Here is a 16710-nt window from a genome sequence, read left to right as displayed (position 1 = left end):
TGAAGGACAAAGTGCCAACAAACCTTATTGAGTTATAAATTGAACAATAGGTGTTGTAAATTGAGAGCTAGTTGAAATAGACAACTATGAAATAGAGTAAGGTCGCTTAGGAAGAGAGTGCAGACAGAGGAGACCTCGGACAACCGGTGGCAGGAAGAAAAAAAGGAATGAAGAAGGATTAGTGAGAAAGAGCAGCCAGTTGGTGAGCAAATTATGTATATCTATGTTCTTTTTCCATCTTAATATAAAGAAATGACTCAGAAGTGAGTCCTTAAATTACATGGCATAAGAAGCTATTACTATAAAAAACACAATATATTGTGAAATTTATTATTCAAGGTAGGTAGCTCATTGTTATTTTGCATTCTTTGAACACATAACCATTATCATTTTGATTGAATTAATAGTTTCAATTTTTAATTAAGGTAAATTAATCTGTATAATATCTAAATTACAGCTGCTAAAATGAGAAGTACTAACACTTCACTTTTGGTTCTACACAAATAATTCTCTGTGAGCAATTAAGTGATTTTTAAAACATTTAGGAAATTGTTATGTTCTATCTTCTGTACGTAATCATGAAACCCGTTTTTTAAAAAACAAAACTTTTCTGAGGGCATAACAAATCTTAAAAGAACATGGCTTACTAAATAACATATTTCAATTGAGAATAGCCATTTTAAAAACCATTTAAAACAGATATTGAGAATATAAATCCCTGACTAGTGTTTTATCCATGCTGCCTCATATTTTCTGGCATGTGTTAAATTGTAGTGATAATAAATAGAGTCTGCTATGTTTGACACATATAGAGTAGCGTTGGAGAGTAGAGGAACATTTACTGTTTTTAATCATTAGCTTAAAATGATTGATCAGCAGTGTTACTGGAGTGTGAGTCATTTAAATATAAAAGTGCTTTGAAGTTTCTAATTTTAGAAAGAAATAATTGAGTAAACAGCCAAGTTAATCATCATGGATGCCTTAGTGTCAAGACAGGCAATTCGTAATTTTGAAAAACAGTAGTATGGAGTAAAAATAAATCTCATCAAGTTAACATGAATTGTTTCCTGAAATGTTATTTAAGTGGAAACTAAATTTGAGTCACTCTGACACAGATTGAGTACAGCAAATAAAAGAGAGAAAGCTGACTTATTTCCAATTATGAAGACATTTATATTTGTCCTTTTAGAAAGCAATTCATCACTTCAGAAATATGTTATCATATACATCATCTATTAATATTTATAATCACCAAACCATGTATATTTGAGGGGCTTAGATATGTTTATACCCAATGTTTTCTTGTTATGTTTATATTGGAAAGTAAGATTAGGGAAAATGTATATTTTATCTGATGGTCAAAGAATTAGAGAAAGATCAGAAGAATAAAAAAATGAAAGTTTCAGAGTTCATTTCTTTATTTTATTTCCTGAAAGTAGACTTGTAAAGTGCTTATTTGTCATCTTGTAAAGATAGAATCTGGTTTTTGAAAATTTTTTACAAGCCACTTTCTTGTATCAGCCAAGACTTTTACCCCTGAAATCAAGGCTCCCTGTTCATCATCCCAAACCCATAGTTGGAACTTATTTTTTTTACTTCATTACCATTCTCCTTAGTGGCATTTGCCCTGCCTCATAATTAGACAACAAGTGTTTGGGCATCTCTATGTAGCTCACAGCAGGCACTGTGGGGAATGGTCACCATTATTTCCAGTCCTTATCTCAGCAGGAAGGTAGGAAGGAGGGCAGGAAGAGATTAACTAAATAATTTATAAGGATCTGAACAGACTATGGACACAGACAATAGATAGGTGAAGGCCTAGGGTGGGGTGGTAGATGGGTAGAGGAGGCCAAAGGGGGAATAATAGGGAGCACCTGTAATACTCTCAACAAGTAAAATAAATTTTAAAAAAGAAAAGAAATGGTGGTGGAATGTCAGGTAGGTATGACTATCAAGAAGTAGCATTAATGGGGAAAATAAGACATTTTGGGGGGTCTAGAAATCTAAATCTGTACCTAATGTACATTCTTGTTAGCCTATAGTGTAGTCACTGCCCCTTGCTTAATTATCTGGCCTTGCAAGACCTGTTTACCTAAGTGCTCCCATTTACAGAGGCCATGAACCATGAACAATACATAACCCCCAGAGGGGGTTATCAGTGCTGGCACCAGGGCAGGCCTTTAGGTGTGATCTCATGGCCCCCATCCCAACACATGGGCTTTTTGCAAAGCCTGCAGAAGGTCCAGAAGTCCCATCCATATTTGGGGTGGGGTGGGGCAGAGAAACCAAAGGGTTTAAAGGAACAGCTTCCTTCATATTGGTTTGCTCACGATTTGGAGGGAAACAGTCTCCCCTGAGTGATTGGACTAGTACATGAAAATAAATGGGTTTTTCCTGTGTCTCCAAGTACTCCTGTGTATTTTTCAGTCACCTGGTAAATTCTGTAACTGCATGAGGGAGATCTTTGTGGTAATGGAATAGTTCTGTATCTTGATTGCAGCGCTGGTTACATAAATCTACATATTTGCTAAAATGGCATAGAACTATACATGTACATTGTACCAATATTAATTTCCTGGTTTTGATACTGTACTATAGTTATGGGGACAGTAGGTGGAGAGTAGATAGGACTCTATTGTTTTTGCAATTTCCTGTGAATCTATAATTATTTTTGTTGTGCCCAGATTTCAAGATTCCCAAGGGCCCACCAGGGAGCCAGCGAGTCCGATGCAAAAACAAAGAGTCCTTCATTTCAAGCTAGCTTGAGCTCCCCGTCCACCACACTCACCGACACAACGGCAAGCCAAGTGGCTGAGAGAGAGCGAGGCCTGATGGGATTGTGGGTTTTATAGTAACGGCAGGGGAGGGGACTGTGGGCCCCACCGATTGGCCAGGCGCGAGTTGGGTCTTCTTACACAGGATGTGGTCATCTCTATGGTGCACACGTCCCTTGATTGTCATTGGTTAGTTTAAAGAAATCCCGGCGTGGCCAGCAGGGGCCTGGGCTTCTTGGAAGAAGGCACTCTCCTGAGCACATGGAGGCTGCCCCAAAAATGGAGGACCCAGGGCAAGATGGAGGGTGCAGTCCTGGCCCCCCCCAGGGTGAGCTGAGTCCAGGCTCCTGGGGCCAGTCCGGTTGCCGGGGGTCCAGGAGATCGACCAGTTCCAGCCCAGACAGGAAGTCCACGTCCTCTGTTTCGTCCCTGGGGGCGCCGGCGACCGCCTCCTCCTCCATCTCCTCGGGCGAGGGCACATGCCCCGCCCCGCCGCTGCCACTGCTGCTGCGCGGGTCCGGTCCGGGGGCGGTGGGCGGGTGGCGGCCTGCGCCGGGCTCCCGCCGTGAGCTGGGGAGTCAGTGCCCGAGGCCGCCAGCAGCGTGGTCAGGCTGTGCCTCATGGGGCCCGGCGGCCAGTCCACGTAGGCTCCGCGACGACTCGCCCTTTCAATTTTGAAGTAAAAAGTTAAGATAAAAAAGGCTCTTGTGTAATGGACAATCCCAAGTTGTCCCTATTACACTTGTCCTGTGTTTGACCTTTGTGAGAAGTAATACAGGCACTCTTGTGCTGTGGCCTTGAGAACAGAACTGTAACTACATTAGAGACTGTTAAAAAATTAGTTCTCTTAAGTGACTTATAGACAGTGGTATATGTAGAGACAAAGATCCTCTCAAACAGAAGTGTTAGAGGCACCTCTCACTGACAGCAGAGCGGTGTTACAGTACAGCCCCCTGAGTCAGAGGGAGAGAGCTTTCCCCAACCTTGCTCTTGTCTTCTCATATAAATGCATTTATACGAGAGACTTGATTGTATCGTGACAAAGCCAATTTCACAAAGCAATTAAAGCATGCACCTTTATTAAAGAAGCAAAGCAAGCAAACCTGTACATCTGGCTTATAAAGCACAGATGGGCTCTCAGCCTATCCAAAGAGCTAGTTGGGTGGGGGTCCGAGGCATTATATACCCTCCTGTCTATAGGTTTCAAAATTCCTCTGCTGAATATTTTGGTACATATTAATTCTCAAGCTCCCTTTTTACTTTGTTGTGGCCTTCGCAGAATTCATGAGAAGCACCTGGCAATTTTATCTTGCCAAGACTTGAGACTGCTGGATTCTCTGCTTAGGGAGTAAAACTGCTCTTTTTCCTTTCCTATTCCCACTTCCTTTTCTGCATTCTCTCCTTAGGGGTGTTTTAACATTTGCTCTCAAGTGTCCTTGGCTGGGGAAGATAAAGGCTTGTTAGTTACAAGCTGGCTGACAATTGCCCACACTGTTTGGCCTTGTTTTAACTTTCCTGTCTCAGTTTCCCTTTTTCATTTGCCATGGAATTTCCTAGTCCTTACTGCTCTGTAACAAAAGTGTTAGGGACAAAAATATGATTCATGTTCTGTTAACAGTGATTATTTTGTTCTGATTAAAGAACACACATTCTAACCTGGCTGGGAGTTGTATGTCCTGGGACCTGGGAACTAACCTGGAAATGTGGCCCATCCCCCTCATCCGAGAGCTGCCTATTTTTATCAAGGGACTAACAGCCTTGTTATGGGAACTGGAGGCATCCTGTTCCTGCATTGCCTGTAATCTTGTACCCATTATACCCATTTTTATTATTCCTTTTTTAACCTCACTGGAGGATATTTTTCCATTGATTTCTAGAGAGAGTGGAAAGGAGGGAGGAAGGGGAGAGAGAGAGTGACAAAAACATCCACGTGAGGGACCCAGCCTTTGGTTGCCTCCCACACATGACCCTACCAATGCTGGGGAACCTGAAACCGAGGAACAGTGCTCTTAATTGGGAATTGATTCTGAGACCATTTGGTCCGAGGACTCACACTTTAACCACTGAGCAAGACCAGCCAGGACTCCACCCATTTTTATTCCTTTTGCCTACTTCCCCATGCCTGTAATATCCATTTCTAGTTTTACATACCCTTTCTTATTCCTTTTTCCTACTTTCCCATGTAATCTTTGTCCTTCTACCCCATATAAGCTGCTGGCTTGTAGGGGAGTGCAGAGCAGATTTTCTTGGATTACCTGCTGCTCTCCCATACAGTCAGCATTATTGGGATAATGCTCATATGTGATTCAACCCTCTATGCTTAATTGGCTCAAGTAGTGACAGGCAGCCCAGACCCAATTGTCCAGTTTCAAAAGGATTGATGAGTGTTGCTCAGTGTGTTCTTTGCTGCTCTGGAAGCTCACAATCTCAAGTTTATGGGTTGATCTTGCCTCCTTCCTCTGTCTTGTCTCAGTGAGTGTTAATGTCTTACTGATTTAATCGATAGCCGCTTATTCCCTATTTTGTAGCAGGTTCCCCATGCAGTTCCCTAAAACATTAACTGCATGTTCCTAATGACTAAGAACTGTATATATTAAGATACAAAAGGTCCAGTTTATAGCAGTAGGTACAGAGCAAAAGCAGAGCAGATGGGAAGTGAGAGAATGAGCTTTGTACATAACGTCAAACTTGTGAACATGCCTTACACAGGATCTCAGAGTTTCAAAATAAAGAGCATTTTAAAATGAAAAAGAATTTGCCCAGCCAGTGTGTTGGTTGAACATCCTCCCATGCACTAGGATGTTGCTGGTTTGATTCTGGTCAGAGCACAGGCCTGGTTATGGGCTCTCTCCCTCTTCCTTCCACTCTCTAAAAGCAATAAAAACATATTTAAAAAATAAAAATAAACCATAAAATAAAAAATAATTAATAAAAGGCTAAGAAAGTTGTAGGTAAAACCAATGTTTTCTTCCTCTGAGAACTCCTTTAATTTTCAAGAGTGAAGACTCAGAGAGTTTCTCTAAACTTTGTAGAGATTTAAAAAACATTTTTTATTGTTGAAAGTATTACAGATGCCCCCCCCCCTTATTTCCCCACTGACACCTTATAGCTAGCACCCATCCTCGGCCCCAGGCCTTCACCACACTATTGTCTGTGTCAATGGGTTATGAATATATGTATACAAGTTCTTTGGACTTCTAACGTGTTGAAAATACTATTTTGAAATATTTCTTTTTAGAATTAAGAAAAATAATTTCAGAATAGTATTCTCAACACGTTAGAAGTCCCATATCTACTTTCTGTATAGTTTTACTTGTTTTAGGGCCCATCTTCCTTCCATATTGTACCTATTAATGTTTAGGAAGAAAGAAAAATTTTGAATGCAGTGATGTTAAGGACTTTATTATATGACTATGACTAAGGGTAATTGCTTTTTAAAAGAGTTAGAATAATAATAAATTCTTACCTAAATCAGTATAACATTTCAAAATCAGATTATAGAACCACCAGAATATATAATGGTAAACCCAAAACCAAATTATAATTTTGAAGAGATGTTAATATAGTGAAATGTTCATACATAGAACATTTTTAATGGAAAATCATCAGGTTAGGGAAACTGGAGTGTAATTTAGAAGGCATAGTTGGAAATAAATAGACCAGGAGTTCCCAAAATGTCTTAAAATGGATAAAGTCAAAATGTTTTAAAGATCTCACATAAAAATATCTTCATTAATATACAGTATTGCTAGAGTAAAGCATTGCTGAAAACTTGAACATTGCTACATGCATTTGTATTGAATTAATCTAAATTATACTTTGAAACTAGTAAAGGAATTAAATGTAAACTATAGAAATTTTTTTCTTTTTTTTTTTAAATATATTTTATTGATTTTTTACAGAGAGGAAGGGAGAGAGAGATAGAGAGTTAGAAACATCGATGAGAGAGAAACATCGATCAGCTGCCTCTTGCACATCTCCCACTGGGGATATGCCCGCAACCCAGGGCCAAACCGGTTTCGGCGAGAAATTTTTTTCTAATGACAATGTCTGGTGCACATAAGAATTTGAGGGATCTTTTTAACACTAAGCTCCCCTAACACTCCCACCCCAAAATATCTACCTGTAACTCCCAAATTTATAGCTCAGTGTCCAGAACTCTGTCTTAGAAGCAAACTGTACGAATACAAGGTACGGTTATAAACAGGTTAGGTTGTTACACAGGCAATTTCACTTATATACCTCCAGGACAATTCATTTCTAAAATCCCCATTGGAAGGCCAGGAACATACTGCATCCCTTACAGGAGAAGGAGAATGACTACTTATCTATTTTGGTAGCTATGAAGAGTAGAATGTACAGGCGATTATATATATAATCTTCCACTCAGTGGAATATATATTCCAAAAATGTAAACACACATTTGGAATATTTATAAAGGCAGTGTTTATTAAAATATATTTTATCTTCAAAATTGAGCTATCAGCTATTAAAGTGCATATACACTTTTTTGGGGGACACCCTGTATGTATATTTCTGTGCCCAGTAATTGTTTCCTTAATATTTGTATGAAAGGAAACAATTTTCTATCCACTCCTTGGAGTTTCATACTGTGCATGTCTGTGAGGCTGTGTGCTCACATAACAAATTACCTGTGTTTCTAAGTGTTCTTAAATCTGTGAAATATGACCTTGATATTTTAATGGAATTGCATTGGATCTATAGATTGCTTTGGGTAGTATGGGCATTTTAATGATGTTAATTCTACCAATCTATGAACATGGTATATTCTTTCACACATTTATATCTTCCTCTGTCTCTGTTTTCAATGTCCTGTAGTATTCTGAGTACAAGTCTTTTGCATCCTTGGTTAAGTTTATTCCTATGTATCTTTATTTTGTTGTTGTTGTTGCAATGGTAAATGGATTGCTTATTTTTAGTTTCTCTTTCTGATAATTCATTATTGGTGAATAAAAATGCCATCAATTTCTGGGTGTTAATTTTGTATCCTGCTACCCATATTTCATAGATCTAGAACCTATACTCCAAAAATTTAGATGGAACCAAAAAAGGCACCAAATAGCCATAGCCATCTTGAGAAAGAAAAACAAAGTTGGAAGGATCAGCCTGGTCAGTGTGGCTCAGTGTTTGAACATCGACCTATGAATCTGAAGGTCATGGTTCGATTCACTGTCAGGGCACATGCCCAGGTTTCGTGCTCGGTCCCCAGTGGGAGGCATGCAGGAGGCAGCCTATCAATGATTCTCATCATTGATGTTTCTATCTCTCTCCCTCTCCCTTCCACTCTGAAATCAATAATAATAAAAAAAATAAAGTTGGAGGGATCACAATACCAGATGTCAAGCTGTACTACAAAGCCACTATAATCAAAACAGCCTGGTGCTGGCAAAAGAACAAGCATATAGACCAGTGATGGCAAACCTTTTGAGCTCAGAGTGTCAGCATTTTGAAAAACCCTAACTTAACTCTGGTGCCGTGTCACATATAGAATTTTTTTGATATTTGCAACCATAGTAAAAAAAAGACTTATATTTTTGATGTTTATTTTATATATTTAAATGCCATTTAACAAAGAAAAATCAACCAAAAAAATGAGTTCGCATGTCACCTCTGACACGTGTGTCATAGGTTGCCATCACTGATATAGACCAATAGAAGAGAACAGAGACTCCAGAAATTGATACAAGCCTTTATACTCAATTACTATTTGACAAAGGAGGCAAGAGCACACAATGAAGTAGGCAGCCTCTTCAATAAGTGGTGTTGGGAAAAGTGGACAGGTACATGCAAGAAAAAAAAAATGAACTTAGACCACCAATTTACACCATACACAAGAATAAACTCAAAATGGATAAAAGGCTTAAATGAAGTCTTAAAACTATAAAAATCCTAGAAGAAACCATAGGCAACAAAATCTCAGACATCTCTTAAAGCAATATGTTCACCAGTACAACTCTGAGGGCAAGAAAAACAAAAGAGAAAATAAATAAATTGGACTACATTAAAATAAAAAGCTTCTGCACAGCAAAAGAAACCATCAACAAAAAGAAAAGACAACCCACTCAATGGGAGAACATATTTGCCAATGACACATCTGATAAAGGGATCTTTTACCTTTGAAACAGCATGAAGGGACTTGGAGAGTATTATAGGGAAGGAAATAAGTCAGTCAAAACAAGACAGATGTCACATGATCTCACTCATACCTGAAATCTGATGAACAAAATAAACTGTGAACAAAAAGACCCAGAGACATAGAAGCACAGAACAGACAGTGGAATCTCAGAGGGAAGGTGGGGGTGGGTGGGAAGAGATTAACCAAGGAATTTAAGGCCTGGGGCTATGGGCAGGTGCAGGTCAATGGGGAAGAAAAGGGGGCATCTGTAATACTTTCAATAATAAAGATTTAAAACAAACAAAACAAACTGTTCTTAAAATTGCTCTTTGTTTCTGCAACCAGTAAAGTTTAAATAGTTTAACCAAGTTTATACAGAATAATCTATTGAATGAAGCACACAATGAGAAATGAAAACCTCTGGCACTATAGGTTTGAATCTTCTGGTTTCTCAACTGTATGATATGTGTTCATGGTGAAATATTTCTGATGGTGTGTTTTAATTCCAATAAGAAGATATATATAGCCTATGGAAGTTAAGAAAGAGTTCACTGTCCATAGAATTTTACATTTGGCCTTTGTCTTGAGTTTTCCAGCAAGGGCTCTCATTAATATCAATTTTCCTGACAGATTTCATGATGTGGACACATTAATACTAGGAACTGGACTGTGATCACTGACATAAAGTACTGAACTGCTGTCAGAGAGCAGTGACTTCAGCTCATTTACAAAGGATTTAATGTAGTGAAGAATATTAACCTCATCAAGAATTTAGCTTGTGTATGAAGAAGGAATATATTTATTACATCCTAGTAAAAATGATTTGGGAGAGAACATTCTTTCATGGTTCTAATTGAATACTGAGCAGAAAAACATAGGATTTTCCCCATAATTTCTACTGATTGGTGTGATCCCATACAAATGATTTTCTTGGTTCTTCTTTTAATATCCCATTACCAGCAAGGTACATCATGACAATTTAAAATGATGTGTGTTATCATCAATAAGACATCTCACCTTGAGTATGAGGCTTAATGATGCATTTTATTTCGAAGACTTATGGTAAAACATCATTGTATTCTTAAATATAAAATAGGGATTTCTAAATAGTGTATGAACATAATATTGCAATACATGAACTAGCTTTCAATCTCGATTTTGTAAGTGTTCTTCATTGCTCAACAATTTTAATCATCTACATTAATATGTTCTTAGTTTTCCGTGATAACAACTCTGAGGTTCAACTTATTGACCCCTCGATTTACTCCCACTGGATGATATCTGCCTTGTGTGATCATAGTAAGAGGTAGGAAGCTACACTAAGGTGCATGCAACTATAATTGCTAGAATTTCCAGCCCACTCACACATGTCCATTTCTATTTTTTCCCACTTGAAGATCCCTCTGATAGACATGCTGACATTAGAGGAAGTGAAGCGATGTGGATTTCGAGCTTTTGATTTATTGGCACTGAGAACAACTAAGCCAGTAGGATTAATAAAACAGGTTCCATCTGTTATCAATTTCACCCATAATCTTAAACCAGTTTATATTCTCAACTTATTTCGTCTGTTGTGCAAACTCTTATCTTGATCTTTTTCTCAGATGAAGCAGCCCAGATAATGTTACTGCTTCACCTAAGATTACTCTTTATATAACTTATATGAGGATTTTTCTCATTACTGTATTGATATGAAGGGAAGGCCACACTATCCTCTAACCAAGAGCTGCTATGTGAAGCATAGTGATTGGCAAAGCATTGCTGTCTCTATTGATGAGGCATTATGTTCTTGGTTCATCCCACTTATGCTTAAACATATGTAGAAACATTTTAATAACATTTTTGTGTCTCAGAATATCTTCTTGACAAAGGCACTCAGGCTGACTAAAGTTGATAATCATGACCTTTTTGGGGGACCAAGAATTAGTCACCCCAAATTTCTAGATTAGTACATTTCATTTTCATTTCAATATAAAAAGAAAAGTAATATCAATCTCATGAAACTTAAAAAAGACCTTTGACCAAATGCAATTATTGTAATTCTGATGAATCAAAATTATACTTTCATATTTTCTTTAAAAAGTATAATAATGTATAAAAGAATGAAATAAAAAATTCTCTATATTGTACATCCCATCAATTATTTTCTATGGAAAAAAAAGTTATATGATCTAGACTAACACCATACCAGGTACATTTTAAAATTATTTGTGTTCCCAAAAACTCACTTTTAGGCTTTAGAATTTTAAGTAGGTAATACAAAGTAACCAGTTTCAATTTTCTTGCCCTAAGTATCATATTATTGCTGAATTTCCACTTCTTATGAATTCTAAGAAAGGAAATACGGTATAATTCACCCAAATTACACAAAAATAATTTAAAATCTAAATATTTAAATTTATCAGAACTATTCTGAAAATCAACCCTTCTCACTAAAGGAGCAAAAAGTGCAAATTAGATGTATTTTTATACATAAAAAATAGCAGGACTTTCTGGATAAATATATTTTATAATTTAGAAAGTACTTCATATTTCAAGTTATAATTAAATGAAATGTATACAATACTGATAATATTGATATTAGTAATAGTGATAATAAAGTACCTGCATTTTCTATTTAGCAAACATAGAGAAAATGATAAGTAGAACATGTTTTCACAACTCATTTTTTAGGATAATTTCCTTAGCATTTTTAGAGTTGCTGAATTAAGACTATGGAAAGTGAATCACTTACTATTCAGTTTAGAGTCACAAGGATAAATGTTAAGTTGTCTCCTTATAATAACAAAAGTAATTGATGACTCTAGTCATTTTCTTTTTGTTTGTGTGTGTGTCTGTGTTTTTATTTTATTATTTACTAGAGGCCCGGTGCATGAAATTTGTGCACGAGGGGTGGTCCCCTCAGCCCAGCCAGCACCCTCTCCAATCCAGGACCATTTGGGGGATGTCCGACTGCCGGTTTAGGCCCAATCGGGCCTAAACCGGCAGTCAGACATCCCTCTCACAATCCAGACCGCTAGCTACTAACCGCTCACCTGCCTGCCTGCCTGATAGCCCCTAACATCCCCCCTGCCAGCCTGATCATCCCTAATCCCCTCTGCCTGCCAGCCTAATTGCCCCTAACTGCCTCCCCTGCTGGCCTGGTCGCCCCCAACTGCCCCCCCTGCCAGCCTGGTTGCCCCACACAGCCTGCTGTTCAGTTGTTATTGTGACGGTGTCCTGGGAAATTTGCATATTCCTCTATTATTAGTATAGATTGTTTAAATTATTACATATAGTATTACATATGTCTCCTTTTCCCCCCATTGACCTCCCCCCGGCAACCCTCATCCCCCAGCACATGCCCTCAGACCTCTAGTGTCTGTGTCCATTGGTTATGCTTATATGCACCCATACAAGTCCTGTGGTTGATTTCTTACCACCCACCCCCACCCTCCCCTGCCTTCCCACTGAAGTTTGACAGTCTGTTAGATGCTTCTCTGTCTCTGGATCTATTTTTGTTCATTAGTTTCTATTGTTCATTATATTTCACAAATGAGTGAGATCATATGATATTTATCTTTCTCCAACTGGCTTATTTCACTTTGCATAATGCTCTCCATGTCATTTTCTGATTGAGCACACAGTGGAAAGATATGACAACCTATCTCAGTCAGAAAGGCAGCATGCACTCTCCTATTCTGTATATAATACAGCTGAGAGGATGAGCAAAACTAACACAAATAGAAATGGGTGTTGCCTGCTCCCTTCCCATGCTGCTGCTCCCTTGCCTGTGAGAACTATTATCAGGGGTAGGGTGAGGCAGAACACTCAGGGCTGGGCCATAGATGTGATAAAGGGCAGCATAAGTGGTCAGCTGCACCCTTGATAGTAGGGAAAAAAAAGTGTTTTTGTGTCTTTTTATACTTCCTAAGTGTTGGCTGCCTAAGGCACAATTGTAGTTGTATTATTACAAGTCTCAAATCTAAAAGTGTAGATGTAGGAGGGTGTTCTGGGAATAGGAACAGGAGCCACACTCAGCATGGAGAGGACCTAAGACAGCAGTTCTCAACTGTGGGTCGCAACCCCTTTGGGGGTTGAACGACCCTTTCACAGGGCTCACCTAAGACCATGGGAAAACACATATATAATTACATACTGTGTTTGTGATTAATCACTATGCTTTAATTATGTTCAATTTGTAACAATGAAAATACATCCTGCATATCAGATATTTACATTACAATTCATAACAGTAGCAAAATTACAGTTATGAAGTAACAATGAAAATAATTTTATGGTTGGGGGTCACCACAACATGAGGAACTGTATTAAAGGGTTGCGGCATTAGGAAGGTTGAGAACCACTGACCTAAGATCTGCTTCTCATCTGAGCTCCTCCAGCTGTTAAGAAAGTAAAACAATATTGACCTTTGACAAGTGACAAGCAGAGATGCAGGTAAGAACGTGAGAGAGAAGCAAAAAGAATTTCCTTCCCCCTTGTCCACCAAAGAAGGGTTTTGTGTAGTATCCTGAGATTATGAGATGAACTAAAATTTAATTGGGTAATAGAGTTTGAAAGTTGTTTTAGAGATAAAACAATTAACAATAAAAATCAGCATATAAAAATAACTTGGAAATACATATATGTTTATACACACATAAACTTACACACATGGGATCATGTACATATCTGATATTTGCTAGAACAATTAACCCTGACAAGGATTTATTATTTTGAATAAAGAATTTCATGGAAATAAAATTGTTACCAGTAAATGCAGCTGAATAATGGAATGGTTTCATAAAGGTATAAATATATGATTTTTCATAAATCTTTTCAAATAAGATGTGATATTTCAACATATTTCAAAGTAATCTACAAATTATCTCATGCTATTTTAACTCAACACAAAGCTTTAGCTATTATAAATTTATCTTCACTTAGTTCAGAACTATTTCAAAAACGTTTTGTTTTTTTCCCCAATTCCAAAAGAAGTTGGTAAGATACTATTTATCACATTAAAGCTGTTTAATAAAATAAATGACTGATCTAATGGTATTATTTTTTAAAGCAGAAAACAATAGGATGATGTTATACACAAATAAATTTAACTGGATAAATGCAGTGAGCATCACCAGATGCAATTTTAACATTTGCTTGATTTATTTCCATGTCAGACTGTTTATCCATATCTGTAGTAGGCCCATGAAATGGTATGAATGATAAATTAATTGCAATGCTTTTAAAACCTCATCCTTTTTCACTTGGTCTAATTGCATTAGGTCTCTTCCTATCTCTAGAACTCTGGTCTGGCTCAACACAACTCTTTCCTTGAATATTATCCAGTCTCCTCAATGATGCATTGCTGATTATCTCTGTCCCCTTAGTAAGATAAATCAATAGTGCCTGTCATTCCAAGGACAAATTCCTTATTGTGGTGCAAAATCTCTTCAAGACTTGAACCTTTCTCCCTCACATGCCCTACTTCAAGCCACATCATTCTAATGATTGCTCTCTGCCTTGTCTCTCTATCTGCACATATTATTTATTCTGCCTGAAACATCCTAGTGATTCTTACCTCGCCAAGATTTGTGCAACAAATCCCTAGTCACCATTGAAACCTCAGCCTCTTATCTTTTCTTTTGAGTAACTTTCTCTGAGCTCTTTATCTATCCATCCCCACACATTGCATTTTTTTTTTTTTGAATTGCCAGTTTGTCTATCTGCATTGTGGATTTTTTAAATCTGTGAGGAAAAGGAACTTTGCCTTATACCTTATTTTTCTAGCATAGTAATTGAAACATGATAGATGTGTAATAACATATATACATATATATTTCTGAAGCAGCCTTTTATTAAACAGTAAAGCAAAACTGCAACACAATTTTAAACATTCATAAATTAGGTCACAAAAGGGATGCGAAATGTTTTGCAGTATGATTATATATTCATGCAGGTATAGTTATTCACTGAATCATTCACAAATACAAACATAATATTATTCCATAATTAAAAGTAGCCCAAATCTAATAACTATAATTTATATTAATGAATCTCTTTTCCTATTTAAAACTTTAATATTACTTCTGATATTAATTTCCTTAGCAAATGGAATCTACAAACTACATTTTAAAAAATTATTAAAGAATGACTAAAACTCTGCATACCAAGTAGCTGGGCTTACAGAAAACTTTGGATGAAGTAGTGACATAACTTACTGAAAACATTATCAATTATTATATATGTAAAACTCTCCCATTTTATTCATGATTCTGAAAATACACTCAAAAGATTTTGCAAAAATTGATCTGCTAGATACTATAAATATACTTTGAAACCAAACTCTTTGTAACTATTCTAGATGTGGTTTATGTAGGTGAGTCAAACTTAATCCACGTTCATATATATATTCCCCAAAAGATCTAATCTGTGCCAGAGATAACACAAATCTGATGTAAAAACATCTGGAGTTGGTTACTACTATTTGCCAAGTACTTTTTCCATCTTACTTCTATTTTTCCTCAAAATTTTCTATTTCAAGCATCCGCACAACCAGAGCTCATCTTCAAGCACATGGCTATATAACAAATAACAAGCCCTAACTTTTGGTTTAATTTCAACAATACTGTTCAGGTTACTCTCATAAATGATTAACTACTAAAATTACTCTTACAAATGTGAAACCAGTTTTTCCTTCAGGATAAGGGAAATGGGGAGGAAAAGCAAATGAAGAAGAGGCACAAGGTGGAAGGATAAATAAAGCTGTGCATTCAGTACATGATTTGGGTCACTTTTCACAATATGGTTCTTTTCTTGTATCTCCTACTATATTATAAAAGACAGTGCTAAACCTAAATTTTATAAAACATTAAGTTTTATTAATATATGCATTTCTAATTACAAAGTCTCTACATTTTCATGTTTTCATAGACTAACATAATACACAAATTCATGGCAGTCTCAGTTATGCTCTTAATTTTGCCTAGATCTGACATTGTCTTCATAAGTATTCAATAAAGCCACAAACAAAAGTATTATAACTTCTGGAATCTATCCAAATTTAAAAAGAATGATCAGCAGCAACCCATAACACAGAAAGGGTATCAATCTGTTACTTCCTGTTGCTTTTTGTGTCAGTTTGAAAAACACTAGATGCTGACATGAGGTTTCTCTATATATTGTCCAAGAATTTGGTTTTCTGATTTTAGCTCCATATCTTCTTCCTTAACTGCATCTACCATTGCAGAGTGATCTTCAAGTTTGTTTTGGTTTTCCAATACTTGATTAATAAGTCGTGTTTTTTCTTCCAGTTCCACCTGATTTTCAGCATCCATTACATCCATGAAGTCAGCATTCAGCATTCATCATCTTGGGTAACAAACTTTTGGACCTTGGATACAAAATCCTTGGTGACTGGTCTGCTGTTTGAGGCGCTGGGAGGGACAAGTACCTGGAGGATGCTTCAGGCCTGGACACTTGGAGCAATTCAATATTACATTTTTAAATAAATTAATAAATATATGAAAAAGAAGATAAACAAATGAATTAATAGTGTGAAATCTACACTAATAAAAGACAAAGAAGCTAATTGACTGTACCTTCGCTACACCCTAAGCCATGACCACCAGCCAATCCAAGCAACTATATGCAAATTAACCCAACCAAGATGGCGGCCGGCAGCCATGGAGCTGGAGCAAGCAGGAGGCTTGGTTACTCAGGCAATGGAGGAAGACAAGCTTCCAGCAGGCCCTGAGCCGGGTACGGTCTCCACTCATGGCAACAAAGTTTCAATTATAGAAGACAAATAAATCCCAGATA

The 16710-nt window shown here is 37.2% G+C and overlaps 1 pseudogene; it reads right to left on the bottom strand.

Moving 5' to 3' along the window:
- Positions 1-16003: 16003 nt before the first annotated feature.
- LOC118659366 lies at positions 16004-16253 on the bottom strand (annotated as a pseudogene).
- Between the last annotated feature and the right edge of the window lie 457 nt (positions 16254-16710).

This window comes from Myotis myotis, unplaced genomic scaffold (genome assembly GCF_014108235.1).
Source record: "Myotis myotis isolate mMyoMyo1 unplaced genomic scaffold, mMyoMyo1.p scaffold_m19_p_1, whole genome shotgun sequence".
NCBI lineage: Eukaryota > Metazoa > Chordata > Mammalia > Chiroptera > Vespertilionidae > Myotis > Myotis myotis.
This window is presented reverse-complemented; position numbering and strand designations above follow the sequence as displayed.